The following is a 24025-nucleotide window of genomic DNA, read 5'->3' as shown; positions in this document are numbered from 1 at the left end:
CAGAGCCTGTCAAACCACCCAAATTAAATGATGATGATGATGATGATGATGATGATGATGATGATGATGATGATGATGATGATGATGGTGGTGATGATGATGATAACGATGATGATGATGATGATGACAACGACGACGAAGACGAAGAGAAGAAGAAGAAGAAGAAGAAGAAGAAGAAGAAGAAGAAGAAGATTCTACCATTTTGGCTCCTTAATGTAATAATAAAATAAAATATAATAATATAATAATAATAATACAACATGATAATAATGATAATAATAATAATAATAATAATAATAATAATAATAATAATAATAATAATAATAATAATAATAATAATAATGATAATCCTTTCTACTAAAAGCACCGTGCCTGAAATTTTGTGGGAGGGGACTAGTCAATTACATCAACCCAAGTGTTTTACTAGTACTTAATTTATCAACACCAAAAGGATGAACGACAATGTCAACCTTGGTGGAATTTGAACTCAGAACGTAATGGCAGACGAAATGCCACTAAGCATTTTGCTTGGCATGCTAACAATTTTGCTAGCTCACTGCCTTAATAATAATAATAATAATAATAATAATAATAATAATAATAATAATAATAATAATCCTTTCTACTCTAGACAAAAGGCCTGAAATCTGGAGGAAGGGGACTAGTTGATTACATGCACCCCAGTGTTACTGGTACTTAATTTATCAACCCCAAAAGGATGAAAGGCAAAGTCAACCTCTGTGGTGCAAAAGATGGGCTACAGTAAATATTCTGCTCAATACCACAGATCTGCTTGTCAGTTGTTTGACCTTAACCAGTTGAGCATATTCCTTAGTGGCTGACGATATGTGCATCTCTGATCATGAGCAGAAGTAGTAGGAGAACATCGTAGCTATGTGTTGAGAGGAATTCTTTGGGGTTTGAATAATTCACCTCTGGAAACGTGTGTGTTTCATGCAATATCAGGGATCTTTTGAATGGGATGGGCTATTTGACCTGAAGAAAATTCTAAGTGGCCCCCACCTGCAAGGTCATGTGCTGCTTATCTTGATATGAGATCGATCACCATATCACACATATATGGTTGTGATGCATGTGTCTGGTGTACTTTTATCAGTTGGGTAGTCATGATGGGTATATAGGGATCGTATATTTAACCCCAGTATCACTTTGATGGCATGTGCTACTCTCTCACTCAATAATCATAATAATGATGATGATGATGATGATGATGATGATGATGATGATGATGATGAAATAAAAAAAATAATATAATAATAATAAAAAATAAACTGGTGATGCAAGTTAATGAGCCAGTTTCATTAACATCAATTATAAGTTTGTTATTGTTTGAAATCAACTTTATACCTTGATTGGATCTATATATAGAATTAATGTATAAACATCAAAAATTATATCCATGGGAATTAAGAGCTCAGTTAATATTAAATACAGATATGTTATTACAATGCAGTAAATCCTGGTGGAATAAAATTGCATGTGTATACAGGATCGGTGTAAAAGATCATTGAGACAGCAAAACTATGTTTCTTTTTCATGAAGATATGGGTAACACATCACTTTTAAATCAATTATGTATTTTAATTATGTAATTATATAAACCATGATGTTTTACGCCAGTGAAACAGATGTAGAGGATGACTGAATTATGAACTATATATGAAACTTATGCTTTTCCTGCTTTTTATTCTAAATGCACTGAGTTATATTAAGAATCATTAATTTTGTAAATTGGAAGGTGGCAAGCTGGCAGAAACATTAGGATGCTGAGCAAAATGCTTCATGGCATTTCTTCTGTCTTTACATCTGTGTTCAAATTTTGTTGAGGTGAGTTTTTCCATTCACCCTTTGGAGGCCGATCAAACAAGTACCAGTTGAGCATTGGATGGATCTAACTGACATACCTGCTTTTCTCGAAATTGCTGGCCTTGTGCCAAAATTTGAAAGCCATATTGTATGACTGAATGAAGTTAAGTTGATGTTTGAATTGGTAGCATGTTGAAGTCAAACGATTTGCAGAATAGTGTAATGGCCACATACATATATCTGTCTCTTCCACTCACTGTGCTTTGTAACTCCTAATTTAGCACTCAATATGTACATGTTGAATATCTATATCTCTCTACTGCATGCATCAACCACCTATGTCCTGCTACCTGTCCTTTCTCAGTTCTCTCACATTATGATACTCACATTGGGTGGGATCATGTTCTTACCCATCTTCCCCGAGGCTTCTATCACTATACTGTCTTGAACATGTCCCCTAGAAAATATGTTTTCTTTTTTTTACTTTTCTACCATTATAATAATAATGGGATCAAGTCAACCAATTATAAGCTCTCTTGAAATTAGTGGCCTTGTACATATATAAAAATCCATATTTTTACTGCTGGGAGGAAATATATCAAAATATAGGAAAGATATATGTTTGTGAAGGAGTGGCTGTGTGGTAAGTAGCTTGTTTACCAACCACATGACTCCAGGCTCAGTCCCACTGCATGTCTTCCGGGCAAGTGTCTTCTACTATATCCTTGGACTGACCAAAGCCTTGTGAGTGGATTTGGTAGATGGAAACTGGAAGAAGCCCGTTGTGTATATATATGTGTGTGTGTGTGTGTGTGTGTGTGTGTGTGTGTGTGTGTGTGTGTGTGTGTGTGTATGTGTGTGTGTGTGTGTGTATGTTTGTATGTCTGTGTTTGTCCCCCCAACATCACTTGACAATCGATGCTGGTGTATTTACATCCCCCGTAACTTAGCGGTTCAGCAAAAGAAACCGATAGACCAAGTACTAGGCTTACAAAGAAGAGGTTGATTTGCTTGATTAAAGGCAGTGCTCCAGCATGGCTGCAGTCAAATTACTGAAACAAGTAAAAGAATAAAAGAATACTGGAATAACAGCAATCATCATGAAACGCAGATAAAGTTAGAGAGGTAGTCTGAGTGGATGACAGCTATGAAACAAAAAAGAATTCATCAAAATGTTTAGCATAGAGCTAAGCTTGTGTGAGACAATTGCATGGCAGGTAAAAAGACAAATAGGGGAAACAGGAGGGTTTAATGGATTTAGCATGATATAAGGAACCAAGACTATAGCAGAAGTAATGATGCAAGAGAGAAAGAGAAAACACAGCTCAGAGAGAACAAGTGTGTATAAGTAAATTTGGGGTGTGAATAGGTTTTTGGTTCTTTGAGTTTGTCCAAAGCCATTCAGTGAATGAAGTTGGTTGTAGTGATTAAAAAATCTTGGATTTTCAAATTGTTTTCTCACTTTGAGTTTTAGATTGCTTACAAACTATTTAGCACAACTGCTAGAAATCAAAATTTATATACATGTGTGTGTAAGTATGTGTATACACACACACACACACACACACACACACACACACATACACAAACTGTTGATATATTTATATACATATATATCATCATCATCATCATCATCATCATCGTTTAACGTCCGTTCTCCATGCTAGCATGGGTTGGACGGTTCGACCGGGGATCTGGGAAGCCAGAAGGCTGCACCAGGCTCCAGTCTAATCTGGCAATGTTTCTACAGATTAGACTGGAGCCTGGTGCAGCCTTCTGGCTTCCCAGATCCCCGGTCGAACCGTCCAACCCATGCTAATATATATATTCTTTTATCCTTTTATTCTTTTATTTGTTTCAGTCATTTGACTGTGGCCATGCTGGAGCACCACCTTTTAGTTGAGCAAATTGACCCAGGACTTATACTTTGTAAGCCTAGTACTTATTCTATCAGTCTCCTCTGCTGAACTGCCAAGTTACGAGGACATAAACACACCAGCATCGGTTGTCAAACCATGTTGGGGAGACAAACGTAGATACACAAACAGACACACACACACATATACAACAGGCTTCTTTCAGTTTCTGTCTACCAAGATCCACTCACAAGGCTTTGGTTGGCCCGAGACTATAGTAGAAGACACTTGCCCAAGGTGCCACACAGTGGGACTGAACCCCCACCAAAAAAGATATATATGACTGTAAAAAGAAGTGCCCAAGTGAAATTGAGACAGAGACAAAAAAATCACCAATTAGTGAACAAATGTCAAATTCGGGCCAACAGCTTTATATTACTTTATATTACCTCATTTTAGCATATATACAAAAAATACCATCGCCTTCAACATATAAAAGAAATATATATATAAGCACAGAAGGTAAAAAATATATATGCACATATAAAAATACAAAATATATAGAAGGGCCTGTCAAGAAAAAGTATAAAGAAATCAACTAAAATAGGTAATCGAAATGAATTACTAAAACATATCAATGAATTAAAAAAATTTCTTTACATCTTGATTAAAAATATATCATATATATATATCAAAATAGTTCGTTTTTAAAAAAGTATATATATATATATATAAGCTTTGGTTGGCCTGAAGATGTACTAGAAGACACTTGCCCAAGGTACCACACAGTGGGGACTGAACCCAGAACCACACAGTTGGGAAGCAAGCTTTTTACCCCACAGCCATGCCTTCACCTATATATTTAAATAAAAATGAAACACTGTTGTTTGTACTGTCTACTGTGAAATTAGGAATGAATATTTGCATATCTATTAACATGTCTAGGCAGGTTCAGACACAAAATATGCTAGGTACTGTAGTGCATGTCTTAGGAGAATAACTTCTTCCTTTTAGACAACAGTATGTTCAATATACTCTTCTCATTAGTGCATAGCATTCTAGGACACCAGTGTTTCAACATGCTGTGTCCCATCAAACAGAATTAACTGGAACTTTGAGACTTGCAAAACCTGCTGGCTTTGTTTATGCTTTCAGTGAACAGAATTGTATGCTGGTCAGTACTTATATTGGCCAACTATTAAAAAACAGTGTTGTTTACACCGTCCACAGTGAAACCAGGAATGAATATTTGCATATTTGTTCTTATTCTCAATGAAAAATGGACATTAAAATGATAATGATGATGATGATGATGATGATGATGATAATAATGATGACAACAATGATGATGTGTGGTGGTGACGATGACGATGATGATGATGACGATGATGCATTGTACACTGTTCATTAATTCCTAAATATTTGTAACCCTGTGTTTCGTATAATTCTCTTATCTCTGTTTCTTTAACATGGTAATTGTAGGTTTGTTTGCATTTTTAATCAGTTTTCTCTCTTCATGCTGACTTGGCACCTTTTTTTTAAACAGAATTTCATGTAAATTCCTAGACTGAGTCTTGGTACTGTATAAACAATCTTTCTAGTTGTTTATCATCTTCAGTCATCATTACCATCATCATCATTATTTAGAGCATCCATTTTCCATGCTGGCATGGGTTAGATGGTTTGACTGGAACTGGTAAGCAAGAGAGCTGTACCAGGCTTCAGTCAGGATTGGCTTGGTTTCAATGACTAGACACCATTCCTAACACAAACCACTCCAAGAATGTAATGGGCACCTTTTACATCACTGGCACTGGCCATGACTACAATTCCTCTTGACTTGACATGTTTTCTCAAGTACAGAAAATCACCAAAGGTCTCAATCACTTGTCATTGCCTCCATGAGATTCAACATTCAAAGATCATGCTTTACCACCTTGTCTTATGTCTTCCTAGGTCTATCTCTTCCACACATTCCCTCCACAGTTAGAGGTCGGCACTTCTATACAAAACATCAGTGCAGTCTTCTCTCTTGCACATCACTTCTGATGTTTTTATGCCCAATTTTACTCTCAAGATGCTTACACTCTATCATACATGCACATTGACAATCCACATCCTGCAAAGCATATTAGTTTCATTTCTTTCAAGCCTTCACATGTCCTCTACAGTCGCAGCCCATATTTCACTGCCATGTAGCATGGCTATTCGCTCAGAGGTGTCATACAATTTGCTTTTCACTCTAAGCGAGTGGCCTTTTGTTACCAACAAAGGTGCATTTGGAAGTATATCCACCCCGATTAGCATCTTGGCTTAAGTTGTTAAAGCCAGACAGAAAAGAATGAAGAACAAAGTCTCTTTAGAATATTTTCCTTATAATATCTTTTATCAGTTAAGGCGATGAGCTGGCAGAAACGTCAGCACGCTGGGTGAAATGCTTAGCAGTATTTCGTCTGTCTTTATGTTCTGAGTTCAAATTCTGCTGAGGTCGACTTTGCCTTTCATTCTTTGTGGGTCTACAAATTAAGTACCAGTTGCATACTGGGGTCGATCTAATCGACTGGCTCCCTCCCCACAAAACATTCCGGGCCTTGTACCTAAGCAGTGGAGGGGCACAAATAAACACATAGATCTGAAGTACTTCCACACAGTTTACATCTACCAAATTCACACACAAGGCTTTGATCATCTCAAGGCTATGGTAAAAAACATTTGCCCAAGGTGCCTCTCAGCAAGACTGAATCTGAAACCACGTAGTGGCAGAGTGAGCTTCCTTACCACACAGCCAGTAAGTATTCATGGTGCTACCTTATTCATGGCTAATATTTTCAAAATATAATATAGTTATGTCTAGATAGGCTTTTGTTATAAGTTTGCTCAATCAAGGTTGACCTGCTGCTAAACAACAACTCCAAATACTACTACTACAACTACTACAACCTCCACCACAACTAAGGTTTTAATGCCTTAAGCCAAAATGCTACTCAGCAGGGAACATACCTACAAATGCAATTTTGTGTATAGAAGACCAATGCAGATGATAAACAACCAGAAACACTGTTTTATACAGTACCCAGATTCATTGTAGGAAGTGACGTGAAATTCAGTTTAAAAAAAAGGTGCCAAGTGTGCACGAAGAGAATAAAACTGATTTTTAAAAAAGCAAACAAACCTGCTATTATCACCACCACCACAACCACCACAACAATTACCACCACCACCACCACCACAACAATTACCACCACCACCACCACCACCACTACCACCACTACCACCACCACCACCACCACCACTACCACCACCACCACCACCACGCACTGCTGCTACTGCTGCTGCTGCAACCACTGCTACTACTACCCACACATATAATGTTGCCCACTTCCACGATACATCTTAAACAATATAGTAGAGAGAACAACATTTAAAAAAATCTAGACAGAGAAATAATATATCAGATATTTCAATGATGTATTGCATGTAGCATGTTGCAATAAAAATTGTTATCAAAGTGAGTGGGTTTATGTTTACATTGTAAACATATAACTAAATAACCAATAAAAGCTGTGTTGCAGTTGCAAAATCACTTAATAATGAATAACAGTGAACATTTGACAAGGTAGACACAAATGTATGGCTTACTTCACTGCAACAAAACTTTTGTCAGTGACTGTTGATAATCTGTTATTTGTTTTCAATATATCTAACTCTTTCAATGCTTTCAAGAATTAGTCATTGATACACCAGTCGTTTTTTTCAAGTCATCAGCGGAACAACTTTTTTTATTTCATTCTACCTATCTGCCTTTTTTAGTAACTACATTATTGTGTCTATCCAAATTATCTATCCAGTAAAAAAAAATAAAATAAAAAGCAGGTGTCACTATTTCATCTCTATTCTTGTTGAATGAATTGATTACATTCCAACCCCATGGTTTTAGGTTTAGTCTCACTGTGCACCACCTTAGGAAACTGCCTTCTACTATAGCCCCAGGCCAACCAAACCCTTATAACTGAATTCGGTCGATAGAAACTGAAAGTAGCTTGTGTAATCACTTTTCCTAGCACATTTTTTGGTTCCTTTATTTTTTCTGATGAAGAACTAGCATCCAAAACGTCAAAACTCTTTCCCCTCTTTTTAAGAATTAAACTAATACATTTGTTAAAACTTGTATTATTAGTATTGTCTTGTTTTTGAGCTCATTGCCTTATATATATATATATATATATATATATATTTATATTGGCCTGCTCGCTTAGCCAGCGAGGTGGCGTCATTCGAAGGCTAAAACAATGCGAGCGCATTGTGACCAGCGATGTGTAACAACATCTGATAGTCTGGTATATATTTATATATACTAGCACTATGACCCGGCGTTGCTGGGTCATAGTGCTAGTGCATGCATATACAGCTGCGTGTGTGTGCACATACACGCGAGTACTGTCCAAATCACCACCATCAGTGGCAGGACTCCGCTCTCTTCTTTTTCCCAGGGGATCAATATGCCCTCCTTAATCCACCGCTCCACCTCCCCCTCGAACTCACTTCTGGCATCTCCTTTCAGAGTATGCTGATAGCAGCCCACTTTATTCTTTAACATCGGGGGCTCTCCCTTCCAGTGCCACTCCACTGTCCACCTCTTGCCATCAAAGACAGCCCGAAAATTCTGGTCTTCAATGGCGTGCGCAGCATGCTTTTCCTCACGGTTGTCGCCGGTGCATGCTCTCGCCCTACACGGTTTCCCCGCCGACCCAAATGTTACACCAGCCTCGTTAACAGTGACACCTCCCAAGCAGGTGATTGCATCCATCCCCATCACCAAGTCGATCTCATCCACCAAGTGACCAACCACGATCGCTCGCAGCGTCAGCTGTAGTCCCTGCACCACAATCCGCGCATCTGTAACCCCTTCGCAGTGTACTTCTCTTCCGTCAACAGCTCTAACACTGCTTCCTCCACTGCATGTCTCTGCCACTTCTGTAGTCATCAGGGTTGTTGTACAGCCCGTGTCCACAAGGGCTCGTGACATCTTCCCCTCCACCAGAATGTCAACCACAGGTAGCACTGATAAGCGCGCCTCTACTGATCCGAAGGGACAACTACCGGCGCAGTCTGTTTCCCCGCAGACACTTGCTGGCTATATGCCCCGGCTCTCAACACCAGTAGCAAATCACCTCAGGCTTGGGTGACACGCAGTCACGCACCACGTGTGGACCTTGGCACCGGAAACACTGTCCTTTGAACGGTTGCACATGTTCTTTCTTTAGCCCCTCTCTGCTGCTCCTAGCTGGGCCACTTTTCGATGTTGCAGTCGCTGCTACCGACGTCATCCTGCTGCACGAAACCAGTACGCATGCCCGAGATATGATGTCCGCCATCGGCATCGAATGCACATTCGGAAGCTGCTGTAGCTTGACCGACATGTTGTCAGGAAAGCCAGTCACGAACGCCAACCTAACTGTCCGGTCCAGCGACTCTCCCTCGTAACTCGCCAGTTTAGCCAATCTCCTAAGTTCATTGGCAAACACGTCCACCTGTTGCCCAGTCCATCTTGTTCTACCCAGGCGAGTGTATGCCTCGAATATTCCCTCTGCAAAGGCCTCCATCAACCGGACTTCCACTTTCTCCACGTTGAGTTGGTCTGTCTCTTCCATCTCTAAATACAACGCCAACGCCGGTCCATCCAAGTACAGCGGCATGAAGCTCGCCAGGTCACTTATACCATGGAGCTTCGCCACCAACTTCACTTTCTTCAACCAAGCGACTACATCCGTGTCGCCGCAAAACGGTTTTATAATTTCGTGCGAAATACGGGCACTCATCATCATTTTTATTTATAAAACTGTGTGAGAATTGTTTTTGTTTATATGCCAACATAGCTTGTCGTGTGAATGATGAAGAGGACAACAGAAAAGGTGAAAGGAAATATAATTAGGTCTTACCTCGGCGAAGATTAGTCTACCAAACTCAGCGTCCAGTTGCTTCCGTGTCTCAGCTCCAACTCCCACCTCGTTGATGCCACACGTGCGTCGTCCATCACCGCTTCTGCTTCCTGCAGCGCATGCGCCCTGCAAGCCCTACTTCCGCCCTCCCCTATCTGTCGTCCTCTCCACCGACACCACAGATTATAAACCTGGAAAAGTACAGGACAAGTTATTACACCTGTAAAACTATATGACAAACTATTACTTCTAGTAAAGTAAAGAATAAGAAACTATTTACTTAAAATATAGCAACAAAGAATGCCAGTTCTTCTAATTTATCACTCTTTACAGTTCTCATCTTTTAAATTTATTGTACAAAACTGTTCAGCTAATTTATAAGTTTGTCTAATTAGTCACTTTTTTCTGCATTCAAGGTAGTAAATTAGCCAAATTCTACTTAAATAAGTATAGTGTTATTTGTAAACTATAAATAAGTAATTTTTAATATTCAAATTTTAATTTTAGCTGCAATGTTTTCAGTAAAATATATCTTATTCTTTACTTTACTAGAAGTAATAGCTTGTCCTATACTTTTACAGGTGTAATAACTTGTCCTGTACTTTTTCAGGTTTATAATCTTAAGAATATTGCTTTCTATGCTCACATTTTTCCATGTAATCCATGATTTTTCAAGGCATTGCTGTTATAAGATAATTAATAATGTATCAATTAATAATTTAAGATTTTACCTTATAAAATACTGAAAGATAATATTTCAATTTTTCCATGTAAGTGATGATAATATTTCAATTTTTTTCAAGTTTAATTTAAATATATGTTGTGATTGAATTATTTGATTATCCATCCACGCCAAATTAATGGCAGGGATTTTTACCTGGCTGGAATGTCTTTGATGATAGGTTTGCTGTATCAGGGTTGATTTGAGGCAGAAAAACAAAATTATGGTAAATTTCTATATTAACACCTGCACGATTTTCATTTGGACTTTCTGCGTGCAATCAAGTACCCTGACCTCCTAATATGCTGCAAATCCCTTATTCTGGTTTGGCAAAAAGGAGGGGGATTCCTCCATCCCAGAATCATTGGAAATTTTTTTCCCGTTGAATGAATTCCTGTGACCTCCTAATATGCTACAAAACCCATTACGGGGTGGGATGAGGTGGAAGCCTGGAAAATTTCACCCCATCCCCACCCCCATTGATCTTTGCATCTGCATGATTTTCACTAAGCTCGAAAAAAAAAAGGCTTCCACCTCACCCCACCCCATTTTTTAGACCCGAAAAAAGGGTTTTGTAGCCTATTAGGAGGTCACAGGAACTCATTCAACCAAAAAAAAAAATTTCCAATGATTCCGGGATTGGAGAGGGGCGGGTCCCCCCTTGTCTCACCCCCATTTTTTCCGAACTAAATGAAGGGATTTGCAGCATATTAGGAGGTCAGGGTACTTGATTCCCTGCAAAAAATCCAATTTTTTGGGGTTTTTTCTTAGTGAAAATCGTGCAGGTGTTAATATAGAAATTTACCATAATGTTGTTGTTATTTAGCCTCAAATCAACCCTGATACAGGAAACCTATCATCAAAGACATTCCAGACTTCAGCAAACCGTCTTTTTAGGGATAATCTAGGACATTACGTATAATTGCCGTGTAATTCAGGTAGGGAGATACTTTGGCTGCTATTTTTAGCATGTCGAGCGACCAAGTAGAGGCTCTTTCATTGGTTCGATTATATGATGAGATTTTTTACTCATATATGTAATATGTATATATATCAGCAGCAGAAGTTAGAGAGTAAGTCAAAAGCTGAGAGTTTCATGTACTAGCACTTACCAAACACGAATTTGTATATTGTCACTCTGTAACTTTTGACGAAATAACTTTTAAAATACAAAATTTTGCCAATGACATTAAGAGTAAACCCTATTCTATGTGACAAATTGTACCAGTATCGGAAGTTTCAAAGTGTTTAGTTAAAAAATAATAATTAAATAATCTGTACGTCAAATGAATAGATCCAAAATGATTATTAAAGAGGTTTTTTAAAAGATATCTTAGTGGTTAGGGGCATTCAGCTCATGGTTGTAAGGTTGTGAGTTCAATTCCCAATGGTACATTGTGTCCTTGAGCAAGACACTTTATTTCACATTGCTCCAGTCCACTCAGCTGGCAAAATTGAGTAGTACCTGTATTTCAAAGGGCCAGCCTTGTCACACACTGTGTCATGCTGAATCTCCCCGAGAACTATGACTGAGTGCTCCTTATTAGAACTACATTATTAAAGGTGTCTTTTACAAATATAAAATGGTAGAGTGGGATTTGAGGAAGATTTAGCTGACATTTCTTGCTGGGTGAGGGACTATGCAAAGGCCTTCTTGATGGTATTTAGTATTGATAGTTACTGCAGTAACTTGCAAGATTTGAATCTAATTGGTAATTATAATAGTTAGTATTGTTGGTTATGTTGGTTATTTGTAGTTCTAGTAGTTACTGAAAGCTATGAGAGGTTATAATAGTCATAGTAGTTATTGATGATTATGAGTGATAGTAGTGTAAAATATTGTTTAGATATTGGTAGCAATAATAGTCAATAATATTAGCTATGTTAGTTATTAGTAGCTGCAGTAGTTAGTATTGGTGACTAAAGTAGTTACCAGAGACAATAACATCTGAGTTCAAAAGCCTCTGAGGCTAGTTTTACCTTGTCTCATTTGGAGAATCAATAAAATGTAGTACCTGGGTTCATTTAATCAACTCTAGCCTTCTTCCAAATGTGTGGCCTTGTACCAATGTTAGAAATCAATAATAGTATTATAAAATACATTCAATTATTGATCACATATTTAGAGAAAAAAAATTCCTTTTGTTTTTATTCATGAAAATTTTGGTTAATATTGGATCAAATATTTATTCAGATTGCATAACAATATAATATGAGGAGAATGTACACCAAATATAGATGTACTTCTTTTCTCAGTTGGAGTTAGCTTGATGATCCAATGAATCAACTGGCTAACTCTAAAAACCTTGTATCTATTATAGGTCTTTCTGTAAGAGCCCATCCTTCTCCAAGGTATACAGTTCATTGGTGTAATATATGTATGTATGTATGCATGTATGTATGTATGCATGTATGTATGTATACATGCATGCATGTATGTATGTATGTATGTATGTATGTATGTATGTGTATGTATGTATGTGTGTGTGTATGTATGTATATATGTGTGTGTGTGTGTGTGTGTGTGTGTGTGTGTGTGTGTGTGTGTGTGTGTGTGTGTGTGTGTGTGTGTTTGTGTGTGTGATTAAACTGCATCTAGTCGTGAGGCTCCAGTTCAGGAGTTCTGGATTTTTGAGGAGCATGCAGTCACCCCTTAATTACCATTACTCTCAGATTCATTTCAAACTGGAATGTTAATACATGTCAGTGTCCTGTCTATGGCTAAGTAAATTTCCCAAGTGCAGAGGAAGCTCCCATTATTTTTGGCAAAGCCATAAGGAAAGTAAAACTTCTAGTAGGGAGATACATTGAAATAAAACTTCTCAAAATAGTACCTGTTATTTTGCAATGCTTGTGATTGGAACCTACTGTGGCAACTGAAAGAAAGACAAAAGTATTACTTGTTAATTTTCAACCTGCCATATATATATATATATATATATATATATATATCTAATGGTAGGTTGAAAATTTCATAGGCTGACTATGAAGGAATGATGCTAGAGCTGTGAAATCTTGTTTGCATGAACTTCAACTTGTCTTTTTAAATACTACACTGTTTTTTTCCAGGTAAACTGATATCTCATTTTTCAAAGAAGACTTCAATCGTAACTAGTAGCCACTTCTCTTGAAAATGAACAAAATTTGGCATCGTTATGTTATCAAGTACCTCCAGAAAAAGGGTTTATCCCCCAATGACATTCATGCCGACATGGTTGTTACATCAAGGGATGATGCTCCAGCTTTATTAACAGCACATAAGTGAGCAGTTGAATTTAGGAAGGGAGGGGAGAGTCTTAAAGATAACCCATGGTTTGGACATCCTGTAATTGCCACCACTGAGGTAACCATTGATTATGTTCATCATGTGGTAATTGGACAACAAGTAATTGACTATAAACCAAATAGCCAATGTTATAAGCATATCTTGTGAGAAAGTTAAGAACATCCTGCATAATGAACTTGGCATGAAGAAGGTTTCTGTTTGGTGGGTGCCAGGTCTTGTGATACCTGATCAAAAGCATACTATGCTGATCATATCAGACATTGTTTCAGGCAGTTCTAGCTGGTTTCTTTGAACATTTCCTAATCCAGGATGAATGTGGGGTTCATCACTTCGAGTAAGAGACAATCAACACAGTAGAAACACACCTACTCACTTGCTCCAGAGAAGTCCAAGGTTGTTTCATCTACAGGGGTGGTGATGGCCTCAGTTTTCGGGAATTCAAAAGACATTGTATTTATTGATTATCTTGAAAAGGACCACATTGTGCCAGCCCAGCACAATTGCAGTTGCTTAAGGAAGCACTTAATTCCACCAATCTTATACTTGCTAAACAGGCTGACATTAAACACTCTGTCTTTTAATGTATAACTACAGATTGTTCTGAGACAGTTTTTGTGGAAGATGTCTAGTTGGTTAATGTGCCACCTACAGGGTGTACACAATTCTGAACCATACAAGAAAGTAACAAGAATGACAGCTTTATAGACCCGTACTTTGGTGTTAAGTTTAATACCCCTTTCATAGGTGATGATGGAGTTTGCCAAATGTGATGGTTGCTTCCACAAGATGGTTGATAATTTCATCATTAAGGGAAATGCTCAAGTTCACTTTGCTATCAAGAAATGTAAATGACCTCACATACATTAAGTTTTTTCCCATCAACTTGTATAGGAGTAGCAGGGAAATTGTGAACCAGCAACCTCTGTTTGATGCCTCAAATTTGCTTAGGAGTAGAGTAAAGATTATATAGATATATATATATGTACATATATATATCTATATCTATGCATGCATATATACATACGTGCATACATACACACATATATATATGTATGTACAGATATATGTGTGTACAGTTTACACAGAACGTTGTTTGCATGGTTTCACCTAGCAAGATTTTCTTTTTAGTCTATACTTCCTTTATTGACTTTTTATATGAAAAAAAACCACTTCATCCTTTCCAATTTGGTTTTTACTTCACAATCTTAAATTTACACTTCAGTTAGAAATTTTTTTTTTTTTTATATGTTGTTAAATATTCTCTAGACTGAATAATAGAATTTCAAATGTCAACAGAGTTGATTTCTCTTGAAAATAAAACTTAAATTAAACTAAATAAAGAGAAAGATCAGATACAGGATAATCGCTACATCAATATCATTAAAACACAAGTCATACATAGCAACATTATGAAAACTACAGCAAAAGCTTTGGAAAGACGATAAAAAAAGAGAAAGAGAGTGCCCTGCTGCTGCAGCTGCTGTTGTTGTTGTTGTTGCTGCTGCTGCTGCTGTTGTTGTTGCTTATAAAAATATTAATTTCCAGCATAGGCACAGGCATGGCTGTATGGTTAAAAAGCTTACTTCCAAAATGTGTAGTCGTGGGTACAGTCCCACTGTGTAGTGTTGTGAGTGAGTGTCTTGTACTATGGTCCCAGGCTGACCAAAACCTTACGAGTGGATTTGGTTGATGAAAACTGAAAGAACCTCATCGTGTGTGTGTGTGTGTGCATGTACCCTTGTCTCATGTGTTCACCCTTGTCTTGACATCATGTGATGATTGTAAAGAAACATTACTGTCATACAAATGATGTTGTTCATTTCCTTTGGAAGTGAGTGAGGGTCGGCAACAGGAACAGCATCCTGCTGTACAAAATCTGCCTCACCAAATTCCATCTAACCTACATAAGCATTGGAAATTGATTTTAAAACAATGATCACACACACACGCACGTGTGTGTGAGTGTGTATAGATATATTTACACGTGTGTGTGTGTATGTATATGTATATGTATGTATGTATGTATGTATGTATCTATCTATCTATCTATCTGTCTATCTATGCATATATGTGTATACATGTATGTATATGCATATGTATATGCATATATTTGTGTGTGTGTGTGTACGAGCATGAGTACACATATGGATGTATGTGTGTGTATGAATTTGTATATGTAAGCATACATGAGCATATGTATGTAAAGTTAGGTACATATGTGTATATGTATAGATGAGAACATGTATATGTATATCTGAGTGTGTATATATGTAGATTATATATGCAGATCTATATAGAACGATTTATAAGTACATGTAAATTTGTCAAACAATTGACTAGTGAATTCTTGAAGGTCAGCCAGTGGTAATTGCAAGGGTAACCGACCATAAAGAATGAATTAGCAGTACAAAGTAATAGACTGACACTCCCTTTAATATGAACCTCAATACTTACCATCCTTAGCATAGCCATCCTCCCACTCCATCTACACATTTAAAACAGATTCATCAACAAACTTTCAACACACATTTTGATATACTTAGTAGTTACTACTATAACATATAGCCACAACAGAGAGAAAGGATGTGGTCAAAGCCGAAAATTTGAGTTTACAGGATGCAGAAACAATCTTGATATATCACCTGATGAAGCACAAGATCTTATAATGCAAGGAAATGGTTACATAACTAAATACCTGCAGACTTGGAGAACTATGTTGGAAACAGTTGCAGTGATCACAAATAAATGTTCCTCTGTACTCCTTGTTGATTTCAACTTATTCAATTATGCATTTACACACTACAGAAGCCCCAATGTAAATCTGGTAGTAGGTATAATACTACAGTTCGATAGCACTGGGTGAAATCTGAAAGTGGATGAGCTTTATCTGTACTCTACTACATCCTTGACAAAATCTAACCTATATATATATATATATATATATCAGAACGCCATGATAGACCATTAGCTCCTACATGCTTTTTTTCTCTCCTTGTTTCTTTTCTGTGTATCTTTCTGTCGAAGAGCGTAGGCTCGAAACGTAAAAGACTTGTTCTATGTCTATTTCTCAGCACCATACTAATACATTTGTTTGTTTGTACTCCACCTGCCTTTGTCTTTTGTTTATTTTCATAAACCTTCCCGTTATATATATATATACATGAACCCACAGTATGGTGGAAACCTTAGCCACTCATAGAAAAAAGGAGTACTGGTGGAATGCTCCAGTGAAGACCTCAATAAAATATAAGCACAACAGACCTGATATAATGATTTCGGATTGAGAAGAGAAACCGTGTGCAGTTGTGGAAACTAGATGCCCAGCGGATGTTAACATAAAACTGAAGCTCAATGAAAAAGAGAACACCTGCGCCGAATTATTGAGAAATCTGCAGTTACTCTATCTAGATTAAGAGTTCAGGTTTATACCTGTAATTATTAGGGCACTGGGATATGTAACATGCTGCCTAAATACCAATCTTGAGAAATTAGACGTCTCAAAACCAGAAAGGAGAAAGTGAAGTCGAAGACAACACTTTCCAGAAGTTTATCATTTGAAAATATATGAGCATGTCTAGATATGCAACTATATGCATGAAAATACATACATAAAGCAAAACATACAAATCTGCACATATACATACATACATACATACATACATACATACATACATACATACCTCAGAGAGAGGGGTGGGAGGAAAGTTTGATTGATAGATATATATTGATATAAATATATAGCTATCTAAGATGATGGCTCATCAAGATTGAATTGTGTTAACTAAATATTGTCTGTTGCTTTTCTGATGCTTTCAGATCATGCTATACATACATACATACATACATACATACATACATACATACATACATACATACATACATACATACATATATACATACACACATACATATATGTATGGATATATGTATGTATGTACACACACACACACACATACACATGTGCTCGCTGGTATGAATACATATATACACATTTTTCTTCTAATAAACTGATTTATGCATATATTGGAACTTCTGTATGAGTGTGTCTGTCTATGTTTGCACACATGTGCATATGAGTGTTTTATGTATATGTTCATTTGTATGCACGTCAGTGTGTGTGTATACATATAGCAGAAAATCACTGTGTTGTTTTTATTTCTGTTCTTGTTACGGTTTTTATTACATTTTTATTGTTGTAGCTGTTGGTAAATGGAAATGTTAGAGCAATGGAAAAAAAAAATACTTTGCAAATGTTGCTTTCGACTTTTATGCTTCATATTTTACATTTTATTATTTTTTTTATTCCAGTCATTGGACTGTAGCCATACCGGAGTACTGCTTTGAACTGTTTAGTCAAACAACTCTACCCCAGTACTTATTTTTAAGTCTGGTGCTTATTTTTATCTTTTGCCGATCCACTAAGCTGCAGTGACATAAAACAAACCAATACTAGTTGTCAGTGGTGGGAAGAGGAGACAAACATGCATGCACACACACACACACACACACACACACACACACACACACACACGAATCTTCCCAACAGTTTCTGTCTACCAAATTCATTGGTCACTCTGAGCTCAAATCCCAGAATTTATATGACTTAGAAGTGTATTTAGCAGTGGGCTCATGGTTCAGGAGTTCAAGAGTTTTGAGGATTGTGGAACCACTTCTTAGCCACTATTGTTCCCAAGTTCATTCTTACCCAGAGTAAAAGCACTTGTCAGGGTCTCAGCTGTGGGTTAATTTACAAGTCAGTTCAGTTAGGCAGGTGTGGTAATGGTGGTCAGGGAACCAATCTAGGGGAAGAGGAAGCCTGATTCCAAATTTCTGCTGCATTGCAAGCATATCCAGTCCTGGGAAAGGTTTTGGGAGTGAACCCTGAGAAACAGTTAGGAGTTGGAGTACCTGAAGCTGTTCGAGGTTGTCTTCTGGCAACTTCTGTAATGACACTGGTGCTAAATTGTAATGGCCATGCTGTTCCCTTGAACCCATCAGTGATGTGGAGAAGGAGGACACACTGCATTAATGACAGATAGAGGCCTGGGGATATAGTAGAAGACACTTGCCCAAGGTGTTGCACAGTGTGACAGAACCCAAAACCATGTTCTTGCAATGTAAACTTCATAACTACACTGCCATACCTGTGACTCTGAGTTCTGCATTCACATTTTGCTGATGTCAACTTTGCCTTCTATCTCTTCAGGGTCTATAAAATAAATAACCAGTACTGTGTAATATTGTATCAATGAAGTCCTTCTCACAAAATTGTTGGCCTGGTGCCAAAACTGAAAAGAATTTTATTACAGATGCCAATAAGAACCAGAATGTCCTATCTACAACAACAGCTAAAGTTATTAACTGAAGATATAAGCTACAAAAGAATGTCTATTGTACTGAACGACAAAGGAGTGGTAACTTAGTAAAGTGTGTTGTGATTATGTATTATTCCAATATTGTTCCCAATATCAGAATTTGTCACTTTTTCTCTGACTTCTCTCTGAATTTTCCCCAACCCACCATTTGCCCTCTATCAATATTCTTAATATTCTTTACATTCTAAGACCTGACCTAGCTCACTCAACCCACCTCTTTCTTTACTTTATCTCACTTTCAGTCAGCATCACATGCTACTCTGCTAATATTCTAAGATTATGGTCTTCATGTTCAGGCAACCTTTAATAATCTAATGTCAGACCTATCTACCACAGCTCATCTCAGATTCAAGCAGCCTTAACTTGAAGAAGCTGGAGTTGTAGATCCAGCTGAAGGTTGACTGAATATCTATCTAACTTTATTTTATTCCTTGTTTCTATCAGTCTGTCTTTCTTTCTTTCTTTCTCTCTTTCTTTCTTTCTTTCTTTCTTTCTTTCTTTCTTTCTTTCTTTCTTTTTTCCCTTCTTCCTTTCTTTCTTTCTTTTTTTTTCTATATTTTTATCTATGTATCTATCCATCAATCTATTTGTCTTTCTATTTATTTATGAATCCATGTACCTATCTATCTATTTATCTATCTGTTTGTCTGTCTGTCTGTCTGTCTGTCTGTCTATTTATCTATCTATTTATCTATTTGTCTGTCTGTCAATTTATCTATCTATCAATTGATCAATATCTCTTTCTGTCCGTCTGCCTTTTCATGTATTAAAATGCTTATCAGAAGATAAGGGCAGCACTCATCATAAACTTTGCAGTCCATCTTAATCAGGTGAGACTGATATAGTTTATGTTCAGCTTTACCATACACAGGTACAACATAGGCAGGAAAGAAAATTCAAAAGACTGCAGTTCTGAAGATGAAATGACTGACTGAAGTTTTCAGTGCCTAGGAGATGGGACACTAAGAATTGCAGAAAATGAACAGTGGCTAATTCAGAGAAAGATTGTAGTTGTAGCAGAGAGGGGAGGGAGTGAGAGAGAGAGGAGTCAAGCAGTGTGAGCCAAAGATCAAGGTATGTTGGTGACTGATTCACTGTCAATGTGTTGAATGGCCTTTATTTTGGGATGTGGCTTTAGATGTTTCTGTGTGCACTGCGTAGCACCTTGGGCAAGTGTCTTCTACTATAGCCTCGAGCTGACCAAAGCCTTGTGAGTGGATTCGGTAGACGGAAACTGAAAGAAGCTTGTTGTATATATGTATATATATGTATGTGTGTGTATGTGTTTGTCCCCCTAGCATTGCTTGACAACCGATGCTGGTGTGTTTATGTCCCCGTCATTTGGCGGTTCGGCAAGGGAGACCAATAGAATAAGTACTGGGCTTACAAAGAATAAGTCCCGGGGTCGAATTGCTTGATTAAAGGCGGTGCTCCAGCATGGCTGCAGTCAAAATGACTGAAACAAGTAAAAAGAATAAAAAAAGAAAAGAAATATGAGCAGTGTTCCGATGGGGGCTATAATTCAGTTATTGGAAAATCAATAACTGATCAGAAACCTTAGTCTTTATACTGCAGTTCTGGCAATCCTTTACTCGTGAATTCTGTATAAGAGACCATTTGAGCAACTTCAAAGGTTTTAGCTGCATGTTGTTTATAATAAGAGAAGGTAAGGTACCAGACTGTTTCTTTTTGATCATCATCATTGTTTCAGTGTTCACTTTCCATTCTTACGAGGGTAAGACTAAATTTTGTTGAGGTAGAATTTCTACAGCTGGTTGCCCTTCCTGTTGCCAACCCTTACCTGTTTCCATGGAAGATTGGAAATGAAGGACACTTCTTACTTCTTTATTGCCCATAAGGGCTAAACATAGAGGGGACAAACAAAGATGGACAATGGGATTAAGTCAATTACATTGAGCCCAGTGCGTAACTGGTACTTAATTTATCGGCCCCAAAGGGTGAACGGTAAAGTGGACCTTGGCAGAATTTGAACTCAGAACGTAACAGCAGACGAAATACCACTAAGCATTTTGCCCAGTGTGCTAACATTTCTGCCAGCTCACCGCCTAAATGAAGGACACTTCTTGCCAACAGTGACACACAATTACAACCATCACATGAAGTCAAGGCAAGGTGTCAGTAACACTCACACACACACACCCTCACACACACACACACACACACACACACACAAACATGTATATAAAATGTAGGTAGTTAGGGTAATTCCCAGATGTTTCCTCTTGATGCACATCTGCTTCATCCAATATGTAGTCCCAATTACTGCTGTATGTTAGTTCAAAATTCATATTAAAATTGAGAATTATGGAAATACCATTTGCAGAGTTATTGTATAACAAAACAAGTTATTGAAACATTTTTGGTGTTACTCACCATTACACATGTTCCATTTGCTAACAGGAATTACAAATTAGAAAATTGCTATTTTTAAATCTCACAATGGGAGATAATCAGCAGTATTGGAGTAAAGGTTGTTTGCCAATGTAACATAGCAGTCCTGGTTTAGGACAAAAGTTATTGCAATTTTGCCCCATGAAACATCATCTCCAACTGGCTATACAACACAATCTGTGTCCTTACAATTTTCGATGTGCTGATGAAGAGAAATAACCTGGAAGTCACAGATATTGTTTTGAGCTGAGTTGGGGTGCTAGATTCCCTTGTTCGAAAAATGTAAGGACAAAGATCGTGTAGTATAACCAGCTGGAGACAATGTCTCCTGGACCTAAATTACAGCAACATTCATCCTAAACCAGGACTACCATGTTACGCTGGCAAACAACCTTTACTCCAGGAATTACAAAGTTCTACATGTTAGATAGCTATGTAAGAAATTTTCTATTAGAAATTCTCCACATCAAAATGTAACTAATTTTTGTCTTTGTGTCTGTGTGTGTGCATGCATGTGCGTCTGTGTGTGTGTATTTGTGTGATATATGTATGTATAAAAATGAGTAAGTATTCAAATGAATATTCATATTATTATTATTATTATTATATTATTATTATTATTATTATTATTATTATTATTATTATTATTATTATTGTCGTCATCAGCAGTAAATAAAAGAATTGATAATAACAACAATTATTATTTTATATTAGTGGCCAGCAAGCAATAATAGCATTAAATTTCTATACAATAAAAATTATAATTATAATAGAGGGTAGACAAAGCACCAGCTTGCTATATGAGTTACAAGCCACCATTATGTTTTTCAGTGTGATTAGTGGCTTATTTGAGGTTTTTAACTCTCATATATAGCAAGCTGGTACTTCGTGTACACTCTATTATAATTATATATGATGTGTGTATGTATAAATATATATGTATGAATATATAGATATATATATTATATATATATATATATATATATATATAAAAAGTAGAAAAAAACACCTTTTATCAATTCAAAATGAACAATTAAATTACACCATCTAGAAAATACATATAATAGAAAATATTAAAATTAAAATAAAATAAAATGTCAATGATTAAGTAAATTGCAAAAACATAATAATAAAAACATGTATATAATTTGTAGAAAAATGACACGTGTTTCGTGGCTATATTAAGAAATCACTTAGATATAATATAGTCACTCATCAGGTTAAAAATAAACTAGAACAAAAAATAATTAATTAATAAATATACTTCAATATATATATATATACGAAAATACTAAATATACATAAGTGAAAACTAAAACAATACTTAAATTATTAAATACTTAAAATTAAATAAAATACACAAGCTAGTGCAAGTCATTAAATTGTAATCAAAATAAGAAATGGTCAAATATAGACAAACTCCTTAAATAAGCTAACCATATAATAAATATACATGTGTAGTATCTATAGATTTAATATAACAATCTATAACAAAGTTGACTAAATATCAAATAATATAATACCTAATAACTTGAAATTTAATACTACAAATAAATAAGCCACCTAATAATTAAATACTATATTGTCTGACGAAATTAATTCTTAATTAAATTAAATGTAATTCGTTACATCCCTTTATATATAATATATATATATATATTAAAAAAAAAAGAGATATAAGAATTAATATCTATCGTAACTTATATCTATCAATATGTATAAAAAGATATAATAGTGAGAATAATATGTTAATTACTAAGTTCAATCAATTAAGTTAATCTATCTGTATTTTAAATTTATTAATAGTTTTAAGCATCTAATTAATATACTCAATAATAATACAATTCCTCGTTCATTAATAATGCATAAAAAAAAATTAGAAATAGTACAAATATACTCAATCCATTAATATTAACTATTTATTTTAAGATCATGTATAATATCTATAGTATTTAAAATATATCACACGATAAAAATTAAACATAACCTTTATATTAAAATAAAACTAGTTATTTAAAAATAATAATACTACTTAATGAAATATTATCTAATATTTAAAAGAAATAATAGTCAAACAATATTAATTCTCAAATTAAATAAGATGTAAAACATTAAAATCCTTTATAATAATTAAAGGATAACATATCCAATATTGAACGTAAAAAATCTATCAAGAAACTATAAATAAATAATATATTACAACAATAATAACAACAAAGTATTAAATTTCGAAAACACAATGAAAATAGAGAAACGCTAAAATGTCAAACTTAACTTGCAAAGTGAAAGAGATGACTGCGGAATGGTCAGGTGATGTGTATGGACAAAGACGGTTGCGTGAAGAAGTACTGATCTCTAACTGTAGAGGGAACCTTGTGTAGATGTAGACCCAGGAAACATGGGACACGGTGGTGAGCATGATCTTCAAACTTTGAGTCTCACAGAGGCAATGACTGGTGATTGAGACCTTTTGGGATGTGCTGTGCTTGAGAGGACCTGTCAAGCAGCTGCACCCATGCTGATGGCACATAAAGAACATTTTTTAAATGTAGGGGCTCACAGAGGCCAAAGTGGCTGAGTTCCTCTTGAGTGTTGAGCCTGGTGGAGGC

The sequence above is a fragment of the Octopus sinensis genome, linkage group LG5, assembly GCF_006345805.1.
Source record: "Octopus sinensis linkage group LG5, ASM634580v1, whole genome shotgun sequence".
In the NCBI taxonomy this organism is placed as follows: domain Eukaryota; kingdom Metazoa; phylum Mollusca; class Cephalopoda; order Octopoda; family Octopodidae; genus Octopus; species Octopus sinensis.
This window is presented reverse-complemented; position numbering follows the sequence as displayed.